Source organism: Macaca fascicularis, chromosome 13 (assembly GCF_037993035.2).
Source record: "Macaca fascicularis isolate 582-1 chromosome 13, T2T-MFA8v1.1".
Lineage (NCBI taxonomy): Eukaryota > Metazoa > Chordata > Mammalia > Primates > Cercopithecidae > Macaca > Macaca fascicularis.
The window spans coordinates 43,718,835-43,736,474 of record NC_088387.1 but is presented as its reverse complement, the minus strand read 5'-3'; the positions used below and the strand labels follow the sequence as shown (position 1 = coordinate 43,736,474).

Here is a 17,640-nt window from a genome sequence, read left to right as displayed (position 1 = left end):
GCTTGGGAGTTAATTAGGTTTAGATGAGGTCATGAAGGTGTGGTTTTAATGATGATATTAGTACCCTTACAAAAAAAAGATACCAGAATGCTTGCTCTCTCTCACTCTTTCTCTCTCTCTCACTCTTTCCCTTTCTCTCTTTCTGCATATGAGGACACAGTGAGAAGGCATCTGTGTACAAGGCAGAAAGCAAGCCCTCACCAGAAACCACCCATGCTAGCACCTTGATCTTGAACTTCTAGCCCCCAGAGCTGTGAGAAAATAAATTCCTCTTGCTTAAGACACCTGATCTATGGTGATTTGTTATGGCAGCCTGAGCTGAGTAAGACTGTATGCTATACATAATTGCAATACACGAGAAAGTTGAGGTGTGTATGTATGTTTGTGTGAGCACATGTACAAATAGGTTGAGACAGAGATAGCAGGCAATGAGAGAGAGAGAGAGAGAGAGAGAGAGAGACAGAGAGAGAGAGAGAGTAGCAAGCAAGCCACGAAAATAATTTTTTCCCAGTATTTCCTGAAGTAGTGCCTCTGATATCTGTATGTTTTAAAGTGAAATAAAAATAGAATTTTAGTCAACAACCACAAATCTATTGTTCTGGTCTGCTCTGTGGAAGAGTTTGGTGCTTGGCCTAGTAAATTCACTACATTGTGTCAAGAAGGAAGCATAAAATGGAGATTCCCTGTCCTGTATAGCAAAAGAATCTTGTGTTATATCATTTATCACACTGTCATATGTGCAAAATGCTATTTAGAAGCCTACCTTTTTTTCAGCTTTTATTTTAGATTCAGGAGATACATGTGCATTTTCGTAATCTGTGTATATTGTGTGATGCTGAGGTTTGGAATATGAATAATCCCATAACCAAGGTACTGAGCATATACCCAATAGTTTTTCAACTGTTTCTCCCCTCACTTCCCCCCCGCCCGTAGTCTCCAGTTTGAATTGTTGCCATATTTATATCCATAAGTACTCAATGTTTAGCTTTCACTTATAAGTGGGAAGATGTGATATTTGGTTTTCTGTTCCTACATTAATTTGCTTAGGATCATGGCCTCCAGCTGCATCCATGCTGCTGCAAAGGACATTATTTCATCTTTTATGACTGTATAGTATTCCATGGTATATATGTACCACATTTTCTTTATCCAGTCCACCACTGATGAACATCAGGATGGTTCCTTGTTTTGCTATTTTGAATAGTGCTGCGATGAACATGTGAGTGCATACATCTTTTTAGTAGAATGATTTGGGTTTTTTTGATATATGTCCTGTAATGAGATTGCTGGGTCTAATGGTATTTCTGCTTTAAGTTCTTTCAGAAATCTCCAAATTGCTTTCCAGAGTGAAGAAGTCAGTCTTTTAGATAATTTTGATTTTTCCCTACTTTAGTATCTTGATTGATATCTGTATTTGGTTTTAGATAGGTAATCTGATTTAAAACCAACAAACAAGAGTATGCCTTTTCCACAATGCATGTTCTATCATGCCAGAACGAGATCTTTTAAAATACCACTTTTCAAAAGGCCATAGTTTTGAAGGATCATGGAAGAAATGTTCTGTGCTATTGACCTCTAACATGTATCTATTTTAGATCTCAACCACTTACTACTTTTATGCTCAGCTTACATTATTACAAGGTGCCAAAACTAAAAACAAAATTCCTTCATATAAATTAGTGACTAAATACCATAGTTCCAAGTTTAGCATGTACTAAGGTGACAAATTGTTGAAGTATTGTAGAATAAATGATAAAGAATTATACCTTTGGAGGCAAATATATCCACATTTGAATGCTGTCTCTGTACCATCTGCTCATGTGATCTTCACAAGTTTAATGAAAAATGTACATAGGTACTTAGCCCAATGACTGGCACTTAGTCACTGACCACTTAATGTTAGCAGATGTAGAAGTCTTCTAGCTTTAGAGTTTGGAAGGATATTTATTGTTTCTATTTGCTGCAGTGAACTTTTTTCCCTCAACGTGTGCAGAAATTTATTTCCAAAATGAAGGTGGATAAGGAGGGAAGGTGAAGGTAGTGGTACTAACCAAAGTCATCAAACCCAAGATGCAACAAGAACAAGTCACTTTGGTTCCTGGAGCCAAACCTGAAGAGAGAATAGGCAGGAAGGAAAACACAATTGTAAAAATATATAGTCAGTGAGATTATTTTTCTATCTCAATGATTTAGTTATAAATATAGACTTCTTCCCTCTATGCATGTAACCAATACACAATTCACTACCGTGAAATTTTAAAAATGAACTATTTCACATTTGTTAAAAAAGTAAAAATCACATACTTTTCTTCCCTTCAGGTTCTGAACTATTCCATGGAATAATAGCTAGTCCTAACTTCTATATGCAGTTAAGCTATATTAAACTCCTTTGACAGTATAAGGAGCTACATAATTTCTATCACACTTGCCTTGAATTTAGGCATGAGAAAAATTTACTGAAGCAACTAAAAAGGAGCAAGTCAAGAAAAAGGAAAGCTATAAAGGAGACAAAAAGAAGACTAACAAATGAAACAATTACCCTGAAAAACTCATATGTTTTATTCAAGTAGTGCAAATACCCTACAAATGGCAATAAATGCAATCTATTATAACAAAGTCAGCAAAATAAAGTGCACATCTCAAGCATGATAAATGGCCCTAATAGGCTATCTGCTGAAAGATGTAAGGCTTGTGATTAAGTCCACCCAAAGGTCCAAATTCCTTCTGGACCTTAAAGAAAAAGTTCTGCAATGCACTTTTATTTTTATTATTTTAGTCTTTAAATTGTTGCATTGCCCTTTTAATATACAAACGTATGTATATGATATTTCCCATGTCTGCATTTAAGAAATATTTATTGTGAACCTACTATTCCAGGTACTGTTACAGGCCTTAAATTCACACACACATACACACACACACACATCATCATCATCATCATCATCAAATTTTCAGAAACATTCTGGGCGGCACCCACTGGATTGATTACCAATGCTTCCTACATGCTATTTGAAGGGTCCTTGTTTTCCATAAAATAAAGAGAAATGTATAGCTCAAAACATATCTTTACAATAATAAACTTCAAGATTTTCCAGGATACTTGAAAATTTGAATATTATGTGTGATCAGACCATAATTGATATATTGCATTGTCAATTTATATCTTATGGTTACCATTATTTTATAGTACAAACACAATTTAAACTTGAAATAATTCCTTTGTTAAAAAATAAAAACTTCAAACAAAATTTAATTATGTAAAAGCAAAAACTGCAGTGATTCCGATAGCAATATTCTATTATAAATATTAGAAATCACATTCTTCTATTGGTTAGGGTGTCCCGAGTATTTTTTTTCCTCCGCATTTAGTGTCAAATAATCTTATTGGTCTGGTATAGGGCATACATGTGTATTTATATCTGTGTGTATTTGGACACGTACATAAATATGTGTATATGTTAATCATTATTCACATACACACACACACGCACATATATATGCATTTAAGATGAGGACATTGAGGCTTGAGGTGATAGGTGTTATGGTAATAGTTGAATGGTATGCCCTTTGTTAAATAATCATCTTTCAGCTCCAATCCCTTTACTTTCCACTCTGTTTGGCAACGAGTGTTTGGAACTTTGCAAATCACACTTCAACATCACCAGCTGCTCAGATTCTTCTGAGACCAGAAGGGAAACTGGGAAGCTGGAGGAGAAGGGGAGAGGGCCAGGCTTTCCCTGTGTGTTTCCTGTTGCTGTTAGCAGCATCTCAGTTTGTGTGTGTGTGTGTGTGTGTTTTGTGGCAGTTTATTTCCATCGCATTCATTGCAGTGCATTTTCTAAAAGTCTCCTGCAGCTTTTTGTAGCTGGGGTCTGGAGAGGGTTAGATGGAAGAGCTAGGAATAAAAATGTATGGAGTACTAAGTCAGAGTGGAGAGAAGGGTCCTCAAAGTCCCCCTGCCTCTTCTTCTACCCCCATAAGGAAGTGTTTGCAGAGGTGCCTGAGGAAGACCTCAGATAAGGGGGCCTCCAAATGAAGGCACCTGGGATAAGAATGCAGATATTTGTCGGGGCACAGCTGACCATATGGGTCTGAGTTTTTTGGTGCAATGCATTGGCTATATGCTAAATTTGATGTCGGGTATGTAGCTTTGCCCCATGAGACCTGCCAGACCAAGCCTTTGTGATTGACTATGGTCAGGCCTGAAAGATCACCCACGGGATTTCAGCTGTACTACTAGTTCCCTTATGCCATTTTTGAATCTATTTATAGACCAAAACTCTCCCAAAATCCTGCAACCAGTGTGCATATTTTTCTTCACTGTAGATTAGCTTTGTCTTTCCTAGAACTTGATCTGAATATAATACTAATGTCGATAGATATGGATAAATTGTAATTACAGGATAGGAGAGTAGAAATAAAATGAGCAAAGTTCATGAGAAAGCAAAAAGAGAAGGCATCTAGAGCTCATATGGAAGGATTAGAATAGTTATTTTATTAACAGCAAAATTGGAAGAGAAGACGAATGAAGTTGAAGATAATTTCTAAAAAGAAACTTTATATCACCTGAGATTATCGTTTGTATAATCCCTTTGATGTTCAATATATTGTATTTTATTAATGATTTTCTGATTACAATCCATCCTGTTATACTCTACTTAGTAACTAGGTACTATTATTTTATCATTCATCTTTAAATGATAGCTGTTGATGCAGAAATGCTTATCTGAAACATATGGTAGAGGAAAACATTAAATCTTCAATGAATTAAGAGCATGTAAAAATTATGAGGAAAGAAAAATACCCTAGGAAAAAACTAATCACATGAGAAAGGCTGGAAGCATTTACAAATAATTAGTTAATACATATAATTTAGACGCCTGAGTAGTTAATAATGGTAGAGATGTTGAAAATGTCACCCACATTCATATGGGTGAAAATCACCATGTTTACTAGCAACCTATGGATGTGCAAATTGAATGAGTGAATGTATACAAATGAGTATTATATATATATGTGTGTGTGTGTGTGTGTGTGTGTGTCCCTTTTGGTAAAGCCACTTCACATTTAGGAATTTATCATACAGGAGTTGCAAAGAGTCTGCTCAGGTTTTCACCTGCAAGAATGTTGATTCACATGCATATTTAAATTAGTAACACAACTAAAAAACTCTCCTGAGTTCAACAATGGAAACATAGTTAATAGTATAATAATACAGATAACTAAGTGATTGTGATGAATAGATCTTTGCAGCCTATTGTTAAGTGAAAGAACTCTAAAAATTATGTATAATATAAACCCATTTGTATAAACATAAATATAGAAAGATTTTGAAATGTTATAGCCAAATATTTACAATCGTCGTCTCTTAATTGGTGAGATTACATGTGAGTTTTAGATTTTTCTTCTTGTTTTATTTTGGATAAGGTTATTTAAATTTTCTTCAGTAAGCATATATTACCCTTGCAATAAAGATAATTTGCATTTCTAATAGATTACAGTTTGTTTCTACCCATGTTTCAGTTGTTATTTTGTGTTGTAACTATCACTCAGAGCCCTTTGAGACTCCGGTTCTAGCAGAACAATTTTGCAACCGCTTTTCACAGTGTTAAAGTCTCTCTGGATATTCTGCTTTATTGCTCTAATAGTTTAATGTCAACTCTTTTTCACAAGAAAGATCTATCTTGGGTATTTCAATCATCTTGCAAAAAAGGAAAAGCATATTTTTTTCATGAAGGATTGAAAATAAATAAATGCTTGGCTTTATATGAGATCATAAACTTATTATCTTTTACTTTTTTTCTTTTGTGTGTGGGAAAATGTCAGAAAATTGCAATAGTAGGACTAAAGTAATAAATTAAATTATAACTAGTAGAATAATATAAAATGTTAACTATATTACTTAAAGCAGAATAACATAGTGAGAGCTACTATATAAGAAAAACTTGGATTTAATTTCTTAATTTCTTACGTTTTCATCTGATAATCATCTGATCTTAAAGTGATTACTTAACATATGAGTACACCACAATAACCTCTTAAATATACAAATTTTCATGCCTTTTCTTGCAGGATGAGAATCAGGCTTAAATGAGTGATGTGTAAGGACTGATATATTGTGAGGATGCAATTACTATTATCTATACTTAATTTTTTTATTGTTCAACCAGCAAATACATATCAGATGGTAGTATGTTCTATGAAGAAAATAAACAGGACAACCTAATAGATAGTGAATGAAAATTAGCCTTGGAAGAGATTTGAAGAGGCTGACTTAGATTACTTGAGTTTATTAGAATTTAAATATGCTCATACCTACTATCAAGTGTGATCCCACCAAGTGTCAAATATTTCCACATTGTAACAAGCAGTATTAATAACAAAAGCCAATATATTACAAAGGTTTTCCATGTGGCAAACTGTTTGTAAGATTATTTGCTTTAATCCTATATTAGCACTAAAATTGAAGTATAATATTGACACCACAGACATCTGGACAAAACCAAATGGAAAAGTCGATTTCATGGAAACAAAGAGTAGAAAGGTGGCCACCAGAGGCTGAAAGGGAGGCAGAGATATGAGAAAAGGGGGAATGTTGATCAAAGATGTTAAATTACATTGAGCCTAAAGCTGCTTCCATAGGTATTTTAAATTTGACCTGTAGTTTCTCTGTACATAGCGAACTGTAACCTAATTGAATATATAAACAGATTGTTACTTACTCTTGTGCCTATTACCACATTTCAGCCAATCAAAGGCAGCCAGCTGTTCAAACCATATTTAAATAAAGCAAATGCTATGCTGTAACCATTCCAGCTGTTTCTCTACCTCACTTCTATTTACTGTACATCTCTTTCCTCTTTCTATGCCTAAATCCTCTTGGACCACAGGGCAATACAGAGTGGCTTTGAGCCTCCCCTGGTTCTGGTCTGCTCAATTCACAAATCAGACTTTCAGTTTCAGTTAAGCTGGAGGACAAAGTTTTAGTGATCCTTTGCACTGCATCATGACCAAATTTAACAATAAAGTATTGTATATTTCAAAATTGCAAAAGAATATATTTTTAATGCCTTCATCACACAAAAAATAACAGACTGATGAGGTGAGGAATATGTTAATTAGCTTTATTAACTCTTTGGACAATGAATACATAGGTCAAAATTGTATACCCCATAAATATACACAACCATTTTTTGTCAATTGAAAATAAGCTCATAAATATATTTCAGTTCCTACTGCTTCATTTTCTTCACATTTGACATGAAATTACAAAGTGGCAAAATTTATTTTGTGGCAATGGACTATAAGTAAGCTCTCTACCTATACCCAATTAAGCCATGGTTAAGTAAAGAGAAAGTACACAAACAGTTGGCCTGAAGTTTAAGACATATGAAAGAAATCTAACAATGTTTAAACCAGCACTGACGGAATATGAGAACATAGATTTTTAAAATTTGAATTCCATTTAATTTTTTAATTTAAATTTTAATTTAATTAAAATTTTTTTATTACAAAAAAATTATGTATACATAAATATCTTCCCGATCGATATTTTCTAAAATTTAAGGTTTATTTTCCACTAGATGATGACAGAATTCTTGTCTCAAATTTAAGATGTGGGTCAGGTTGATGGGCATGGTTCTTGGTCTAATTTTTTAATTTCTCAGAAAGTTTTCCAGTGCAAGACTACTGCACTAAACTGTGACGTCTAACTTTAAAACTTGGTTTTATAATACACTATACTAATGTAAAAATAAAAGGTAAAGGTTCCACCATAAGTGGCGCGCAGGAGAACTCTTGCTGTAGTTACTTCTGCTTAGAATAGTATATTTATGGTGAAACTCTCCCATAGAAAAATGTGACATATGAAACTTACTGATTCTTCCAGTCCCTTTCTTTCTTCACTTTTCTTCTCTGGAAGTTGCTATGTTTGAGTAGTTTATATAGTTTAAGGGTTGAGGGTAAAACGGGTGATTGGACTTCACCTCTAAAAGAAATATCCAGTGCAGTGCAGGATAGCTATCCCATTATCTCAGTGCAGTTTCTACACTGAGGGACCTATAGTGCAAGAGGGGCTTTATTTCCTCTATGGGATCTATTTTATGTATCAAGGTGTAACTTTGGCTTGAGGTGAAAACAAATTTCACGTAATATAACTCCATTAGCATTATTAGTAGCCTATTACCTCCACAGCCCCTCACACACTTTTAGTAGGTTGACTAGCAGTTTGAATTTCTTGGTAGGGTTGTGTTTTCATTGTGTTGTACTTATCACTATTTTAAAGGACACTTTGCAATAGCTGCATATGGGTGTGGTGGTCATTCTGCAAGTAAATCTGGAATCCTTTTGGAGATTATAATATAATATACTTAAAGTACTATTTTTTTTTCAAATTACAAAGAGACAAAAGACAAAGCCTTTTGCTTCTACTATAAATAGGACACTTGAGTCAATTATGTCCCTGTTCCAGTGATGGAACTCAGCATATTTCTAAGGAGCAGAGAATTCAGAAACTCCCATGGGCCTCCCACAGCTGGAATCTAAGTAAGAAAATGAATTCCATCCCTCACATGTTTTAAAAATGCAAAAGGCTGCTGACATTCTAGTTATAAAAGTTATCCGGGCTGTCAATTTTGTGACTTTAATGTATTCAATATTCCAAGAAAACGCTTCTTGGAGTCTGGCACCTGCAAATACTGATTTCTTAAATTTATATTTTGATGCTGTGTTACAGAAATTGTAATTACAACAATTTCAAACAAGTAGTTGTACTGAGTGATATGTTCACTACCCTTTACGTTTAGAAAGAAAATATTTTTTAGTAGGTAAATATTGCTGTTCAATCCTGTTGACAGTTTGCTTTATGAATTTGAGGTGGCTTATGAAAATTTCCCTGAATTTTGAAAGCTCTTTTATAGCCTCTGGATAACTTTTACTTTCACAGAGCTTTCTACCTAAACTGCTAAGTCCATGATACAACATGTTAAAAATAAACATTAGTGACATATTGCATTTCAAAATTATTATATATAGTCACTAAAATATTATCATTTTAAAATACAATTCTTATGCACAACTTTTGCATTAGTTACTATATTTTGCTTTTATTATTTATAGCTCCTAGCCATATAAAGCTTTCTTCACACTGGTTTTTCACACTTAAGAATTTTCTTCATTTATATTTGTTTGATGTTCATAAGTGACACCTTTTTGTTTTTTTGTTTTTTTTTTAATTTCAAATGTTATCACTTACTGTTATATACTTATTTGTCTTCAAACTTTCACTTCTGGGTCAAATAATGGACTGTAATTTGGTTTTTATATTCATCACTAATTTTTGGATTTTGTCTATCCATCTATTTATATATGTGGTTTAATCAATAAAATGCAAAAGACTGGTCATTATTCATCTTTCTAGTAGATAAGGTGAATAAGTAAAAACTTAGAATCTCAGAAGTTTACTTGAGCAAATTTTTTTCAGGTTCAAGAGAACCTCTAATTAGAAGTTCATGACTCACCGTATCAATTTTTTTTCACTAGAACAACCACAGAAGTCTCAGAAAAGAGAATATAAAAGCATACAACAAAATAAAGGAGTCATAAGAGTACAGGAATCCCATACATGAAGTTGAACAATGTTCGGTTTTAATTATTCACAATTATCATTTGTATAATTGTAGGTAAGTTTATCTTTCTAATACTGGCTTTGTCTTTTTTAAAAAATGCAGATAAGTGGCCGGGTGTGGTAGCTCACGCCTGTAATCCCAGCACTTTGGGAGGCCGAGGCAGGCGAATCACAAGGTCAGGAGATAGAGACCATCCTGGCTAACACGGTGAAACCCCGTCTCTACTAAAAATACAAAAAAAATACAAAAAACTAGCCGGGCGTGGTGGCGGGCGCCTGTAGTCCCAGCTACTTGAGAGGCTGAGGCAGGAGAATGGCGTGAACCCAGGGGGCGGAGCTTGCAGTGAGCCGAGATTACGCCACTGCACTCCAGCCTGGGCGACAGAGCAAGACTCCGTCTCAAAAAACAAAAACAAAAGAAAAGTAAATAAGTAAATATCAGCTACATTAGGCATTGTGAAGAACAAATCAAATACTACGTAAAACTTTTTTTGAAACAGTGCCTAACATGTATATAGCACATCAATAAATAGGGATTTTATTGATTATTTTAAATTAATCTTGCAACAATAAAAACGAAGAGATTAAAAGACAAACTTCTATTCGAATCTGGGGGTAAATTTCCTTACTTACTTAACCACTATAATTAAAATTGAATTTACAATTGAAAATTGATATTGCTAAATTCTGTCTTACATGTGAAAAAGCAAGTCTAACATGCTAAAGAGTGGTAAATGGTTGCCTCTTCTGGTACCTACATTATGTCTCGCTGATCCCAGTCTTACAGTTTTTATAACCCCAAATCTGAGGTGCCTTTTATTTATCTACATCTATATGTATATCTATCTACCTATATCTATAGTTTTTTTTTTTTTTTTTTTTTTTTTTGTGGTCACTATACTACAGTTTTTCTATCTAGCGTATCCCTTTCTGTTTATATGCAAGACAACAGATTACACGTGGGAGATGCTTGAAGCGGAGAAGTGTGTCTCTAAAAGTGTGATATCTACAATAAATCATTTGGAAAGAGTCCTCAACCGGCTGTGGTGTCTTAATGCCTGTAATACCAGCAGTTTGGGAGGTCGATGTGAGTGGGTCGCTTGAGCCCAGGAATTCAAGATCACCCTGGCTGAAATGGTGAAACCCCATTTCTACAAAAAATACAAAAATTAGCTGGGCATGGTGGCGCATACCTGTAGTCCCATCTCCTGGAGAGAGGCTGAGGTAAGAGGATCACTTGAACCTGGAGGTCGAGGCTGCCTGCCGTGAACCATGATTGCACCACTGCACTCCAGCATGGGGGACAGAGCATGACCCTATCTCAAAAAAAAAAAAAAAAAAGAGTCTTGATGCAACACTGCTGGTGCTTTAAGCTTTGGATTTTGGATTCTCATGTACCTATTGATTTATCATAGCAATCAAATTAGCTGTGGAGTCAGGAGAACATTAGCCTCAATTTGACAGACATAGTATAGATAAATAACTTAAAGTCATCATCAATTGTACTAGGCAACAAAGTATAACTATCCTTTGGTATTAGGGCTAACAAAGAGATTCTCACACACACACTATATATATATATATATATATATATATATACACACACACACACACATATATAGTGTATACAATATATAGTTGTATATATAATATATAACAATCCCTTTGTTAGCCCTGAAAATGCCCTTTGTTAGCCCATATATATACAAAATGCTCAACGCACTAATCGTCAGGGGAATGAAAATCAAAATGAGTTATCACCACACCCCGCTTAGAATAGCTATTATTAAAAAGACAAAAGATATCAAATGCTGGTGATGATGAAAAAAAAGAGAACTCGTCCCGGCACGGTGGCTCGTGCCTGTAATCCCAGCACTTTGGGAGGCCGAGGCGGGCGGATCACGAGGTCAGGAAGTCGAGACCATCCTGGTTAACAAGGTGAAGCACCCTCTCTAATAAAAATGCAAAAATTAGCTGGGCATGATGGCATGCACCTATAATCCCAGCCACTTGGGAGGCTGAGGCAGGAGAATTGCTCGAACCTGGGAGACAGAGGTTGCAGTGAGCGGAGATGGTGCCACCTCACTCCAGCCTGGGCGACACAATCAGACTAAATCTCCAAAACAAAACAAAACAAAACAAAACAAAACAAAATAAAACAACACACACACACACACACACAAAACTACTCATCGATAAAAGGAAAATGCTTCTAATTTATTAAATACAACAGTCAAAATTAAATATATAGTAAAGGCAACATAAATGACAGAGCATTTTTAATCAAGCTTACATTGTAGTTGTTTAAATATTTTTAAATAATCTAATCATACAATTTTGAAGCCCATGCCCCTGCATGTAGTGTACTGTAGATCTTATGTACATATTTCATATATCAACATAATGATATATACAACATAGAATATAGAATAATGCCTAGTGCTTTTACATACATAGACATGTAGTTTGCATGTAATATATAAAAATTATTTATGTAAGCTACAAATGAAAATTAGTGGCATTATTTTTTTAACATGTCCTACAAAAAATAGTTATTTTTATGTTTTGTTTTAATTTAAAAGCAGAGTAATGCCAAACCAAAAAGGTATGTTTTCAAATTAACAAGTATTTGCTATACAAGGACAAAGAAGAATATTTATTAATTACAATTAATTATTAATTACACAGTCAGGTTAAACATAAATGTCCTTAGTATAATAAAAATCAAACATTCCAAAATTTTACCCACATTTAAATATAGCTGTGGTGAATGGAAAAAGACACAAGATATAAACAAGATTTTTAGAGCGAGGAAGAAAACATCTAAGCTTACAGGTTGCACCCCAATAGCAAAAGGATTCTTTTTTGCCAGGGTTAACTGACACAAGCAAAAAGCAATGCAATAGCCATAAATTTGCCTTGAACAAGATCTATTGTCTCTTTTGGTTGTTATATTTTGGTAGACTTTTTCAAGACTGAATTTTTCAGGAAACCTGAACATACATTTTAAATTTACATATTTTCCTCCTTGTTGTTTTCATATGTTAAAAGACTTTGACTAAGACCCCAAAAACAATTTTTCAAAATCCCTGGCTAATTTTCACTTATTTTGCAAAAACGGAAATTTTCTATCATCTTTACCGAAAATTTTCTTCCAAGACAAAGGGTTTCACTAAGTGAATGAATCTAACATATATCATTTAACATTTTTATTATATCATGCCACCCAACCTCACTCATTATGTTCTTTGCATATGTGCTTTTGCATGATCTAAACATTCAGTTCACCAAAATTAAAGCCACTACCTGCAAAATAGTGTCTTTTGAGAAGTACAATTAATGAAATGCTTTTTAAATGAATACATATCCATTTATGGAAATGGGCCTTTTCTTAGAAATACTTTGTTGCTTGAGAAGTATCCAGCATTCTTTTGCGAATGAATTGTGCACATAGATGGAATGTGAAAAATAATGATAGCTGTTGATAATCATTTATATTATAACCTGACTGCCTGAAACAATGAAGTGAATTAAGAAAATAAATTGTCTTCAGAATGTACAAAATATAAAATTAAAGAAGTATAAATACCCTCCATGTGTCTCTACCACTGTCAAATATAGAGGGCACCATTCCTGAAAAATTAGCCTTAATATTCTGGTAAATTTGGGATGTGTGTCCTTCGAAAGCAGATGGGGGAGGTGGGGGTGGGGTGGCCTATTGGCTTGATTACTGAGGTCACTTTACTCCCTACCTCTGATCTGAAGAGGTGCAAACAACCTTCTAAACATAAAATGACCAAGTATTTGGATTTTCTGCAGAGGAGACAATTCAACTGAAATTCAATGAATGTCTTTTTATTTCCATGATAGGTAAAGTGAAAAGTGCTAAGTTTTTAAAGATAAATTGGTTCCATTACTGGCCTTAAAAAATGTTCACAAATTGTTGCTGGCTAAGGGCAATCTGGAATGTAGCTAAAAATGTGATAAGTGCTTGTGAATAGGTGCTGTGGGATCACAGAAGCAGCAGCGATTAATTCTGCTTAAAGTAAAGAGAAATACTTTAGAAATAAAGTGGTAAGTCAACTGGGACCTAGCTAAAGAGAAGAATCTTGCCAGGAAGGTAAGGGGAAGCTTTCTAAATAAGAGAAAGACAATACAGTATCATCTTTAATCATCACATCTCTGTTAGGTATGTATTATCCCCACTTTGCAGGCCAATTTATTGAGACTCAAAGACCTTGTTCAAGTTCCCTTTTTAAGTTACGATGAAAAATGAGGCTGTAATGAAATGCTGTTGATCACAAATATAATTTTCTCAGCACTTCTTTCTGCTGTTTCAGTTAATAATACCAAACAGACAAATGACAATAGGTATGAAAATTAAAAGACAGATTAATATACATTTTTTTTCATGGAAGTGGAATGGCTCCAGAAGAGCAAAGTCACAATAGAAAACTCTGCTCTGGGTAAAACAGCAAAACATTTCTGAGTTCAGGAGATAAAACTGGCCACTGTGCCTTGGGCTATGGACAGTGGGACTAAAAGAGTTATTATTCACACTGTAACACCCAATCTGGGACTTCTGGGTCATGGGCTTCCCTGCTTGAGTGCCTTCATGTTCCCCTTGTCTAGATGCTAGAGTCCACCATGGAAGTCACTTGCAACATGCTTGGTCAAGCTGTAAGTCCTGCATGGAGCCCACTCCTGTGCCAATACTTGAAGCAGCTGGCCAGACCCTTCACTCACTTGCCTATACACCCTCTTCATCTGGGGGCTGAGCTCATAATCATGGTGGCTGCAGGATTCATGCCAGAGTGAAAGCCAGGTGTGGCCCAGTGGCTGAGTGGTTGGGGCACCTCCTGTGGAGAATGTGGGTCAAGCAGAGGCACTGCTGGCTGGAAATCTCCAGCCGGAGGTCTCAAGCTGGCAAAATGGCTGAGAAAAATTCTGCATCATTTCAACAACTTAAAAAAATTTAAAAAACATAAAATGAAAATATCAAGTTTGGGCAAGTCCATGAAGATACTGTGTTAGTGGTAATGTAAAATGGAGAAGCCCCTATGTGGAATAGTTTAGAAGTTTTTTTAAAAACCTAAACACAGAATTACTGTATGACTAAGCAATTCCTCTCCTAGTATATACCCAAAGAATATGAAAACAGTCACTCATGCAGTTACTTGTATGTCAGTGTTGATGAGGATATAGAGAAATTGGAAACTTTGTGCACTGTGGTTGAGAATGTAAAATGGTTGCAGCCACTACAGAAAACAGTGTGTTAGTCCTCAAAACAAACAAACAAAAATTAACACATGATACAGCAATTCTACTTCTAGGTATATATCTAAAATAATTTAAAGTAGGTTCTCAAAGAGATTTCTGACACTGATGTTCATAGCCGCATTATTTACAATAGCCACAAAATTGAAATAACCCAAGTATTCATCAACAGATGAATATATAAATATAAGGTGGTGTATATAAATGATGTGTTATTTAGCCTTAAAATAGTGAAACATCCTATAATATGTACGATCCTTGAAAATACTATGCTAAGTAAAATAAGCCAAACACAAGAGGAAAAATATCATATGATGCCACTCATCAAATATCTAAAACAGGAAAATTCGTAAAGACAGAAAGTAGATGAGAGGTTACCAAGCGCCATGGGATTGAAGATTGAGGGTTTTGCTCAATGGTTATGAAGTTTCTGTTTGGGATAATGAAAACATTTTATAAACAGATAGTGGTGGTGGTTGTATAAGATTCTAAGTGCAGCTAATACCAAGGAATTGTATACTTAAAATGGTTGCAATGCTAATTTCATGTTATATATATTTTGCCACACACAAAAAATCAAAATACATAAAGGGACTATGAGTAGAGTAACATGCTATTGTTAAAAAGAGAATGAGCATTAAGCATCTGTAGTTTCAAATAATAAAAAGAAATTTTTTCCTTAGATGAAATGTTTATGGGTAAGTAATAGGCAGATTAGTCTGAAAATATAAACATGGACTTGAGGGTGAAAGGCCTTGAAGATTAAATATGGTCTTCAGGGTTCAGTCAGTGAGAAGACAATGAAGGTTCTCAGGATGGAGTGTGCCAGGTTCTAACTGAGTGGGCAAGTGGCAGGTAGCTGGAAAAACACTCAAGGAATCATAGACAGTTTTGACATGGATTTACTCTCTCTCTGAGCACAAGCAAGCCATATGTATGGTGTTATCAGGATAATTATACCTTTTCCAGACAATAATAGTTCCAAGCCAAGCAAGAGCTAACATGGGTGATCACCTAATGTGCCTCACATAGCATGGCTACATAATGTGTGGGAGTGTATGCCTGAACTCCAAACTTGCTGAGTTATGCTGCACTGGAAGGCTGCTTCAGCCTACTCCTGACTAAAGCACAGCCATTCCCTTACACCCCACTCTCTAGGCTGAGGTTGTCCTATGGGCAGAGACACGAGCCATTAGGGCGAAGCCCTGAATCCATAACCCACAACAGCAATACAGAGAGCAACAGCTCACTACTAGGATCCAAGCTATGCAACTTATGACTATAAAGGCCCAATGTAGGCCAGAGCCTAGGGATTCCCACCATCTCTGCAGGGAGTTGTCAGTAAAGCTCTTGAGCACCTTACTGTCCCGTGAGACCCTTTGCGGGGCTGCTGTTATGTTCTGCCAATTGTCAGGGATAAAGGTACAACATTGTGTTCCTAAAAAGGCACAGGTGCCTTCTTGGGCAGCAGTTATTATGTCTAAGGCCATTTGGTTTTGTAATATCACCTTTCTGACCTGATCAACCTCATCTTTTAACAGGAGGAGGACCACTCAGGTGTAATTTAGAATCTGAGCAGTGTGCTCTGCAAGAACAGTAACTTGTGCTTCTACTGTTATAGCACCTGCTCCAGATAGTCATTGCCAAGGGATATAACCACGAGGGGGCTCATCACACTCACAAAAACCAAGTGTGTTGTACCTCCTCCCAGTTATGTGGGCATCTGGGCAACATGGGGAGGACAGTGGCAGGTACATAAGGCCACCCTCAGGTACACCACCCAGTTCAATCCACTGGTAAGTAAGTAAGCCACCCTTTGTCCCCAGAGACCCATAAACTCCCAGGGGGCACAAAATCCATCGGGGCCTGACCTTGGAGGGGCCACTTGTTCCACCGTACCTTCAGTGTGGCAACGTGTGTTATGTTTACACAGGCTGTGATGGGTACCCGCCCTACAGTGGTGTTGCCCGTGTTGCTCTATGCACTGTGGTTCCTCGGCTGGGGCTACCACATATTTCCCCACTAGCCAGCCCCAGACATCATAAATGCTATGGGCCAGTCAGGGGGCAAGTATACCATGGGTCTTGTGGATCCTTTGTTCAAAGCTTGTCACATTGCATTCCAGGCATTGGCCATGGAACCCCAAGTCTCCAGCCATGTCCAGTTCTCTGCAGGCACTGAATATATGTGCTAAGGCAAGCCATCTGCAGCTGCTGCTGGAAGGGAGGCACAGATCCAACAGTTAGAAACCTTGGTCACCTCCGCATAGGTGTGGTGCCAGTCCACAATGCAGTTGGAGCATGTTAACCTATGGTTGAAATGACAGAGAAGACACAGGTACTGATGGAGGTAAATCACATCCCTCAGACAAAATACAGGCTAACCTTTCATCCCCGGATAACAATGCAGCCTCCAAGGGCTTCTGCCCTGGGCAATGGTACCATAGCTTCTCAGCTCCCCATGGTTCCTTTAGGTCCTGTATCTATGCCAAAGTCATGGGGGAGATCATAATAAGCCACATAGATTGTCAAACATATGTCCTCTGGAGGAGGGTTCCTTCCCTGGCTATTCCCTATGAACAGTCAACCATGGGGGCCATGCATTGAACACCCAAGGAGTGACATGAAAGTCATACTATAGGTCCTCCCCTCAGGGAGCTATGATGGCCAGCCACTGGCAGTGAGGGCTTGGAAGGTCCACGGTCACGGGCAGGTTTTCTGTTCCCCTACCTGTAGGGG

General features: G+C 36.3%; 2 long non-coding RNA genes across 2 annotated transcripts in view; one reads left to right on the top strand and one right to left on the bottom strand.

Moving 5' to 3' along the window:
- LOC123568352 (uncharacterized) overlaps positions 1-17,640 on the bottom strand; it is a 553,309-nt gene that overhangs the window by 327,408 nt on the left and 208,261 nt on the right. The window lies entirely within an intron of this gene.
- The window catches only part of LOC135966955 (uncharacterized), a 50,960-nt gene continuing 37,004 nt past the window's right edge, over positions 3,685-17,640 (top strand). Inside the window, exons 1-4 of the long non-coding RNA XR_010580665.1 lie at positions 3,685-3,739; positions 8,402-8,544; positions 9,541-9,680; positions 17,028-17,239. This is a non-coding gene — a long non-coding RNA (uncharacterized lncRNA). The remainder of the gene's footprint in view (positions 3,740-8,401; positions 8,545-9,540; positions 9,681-17,027; positions 17,240-17,640) is intronic.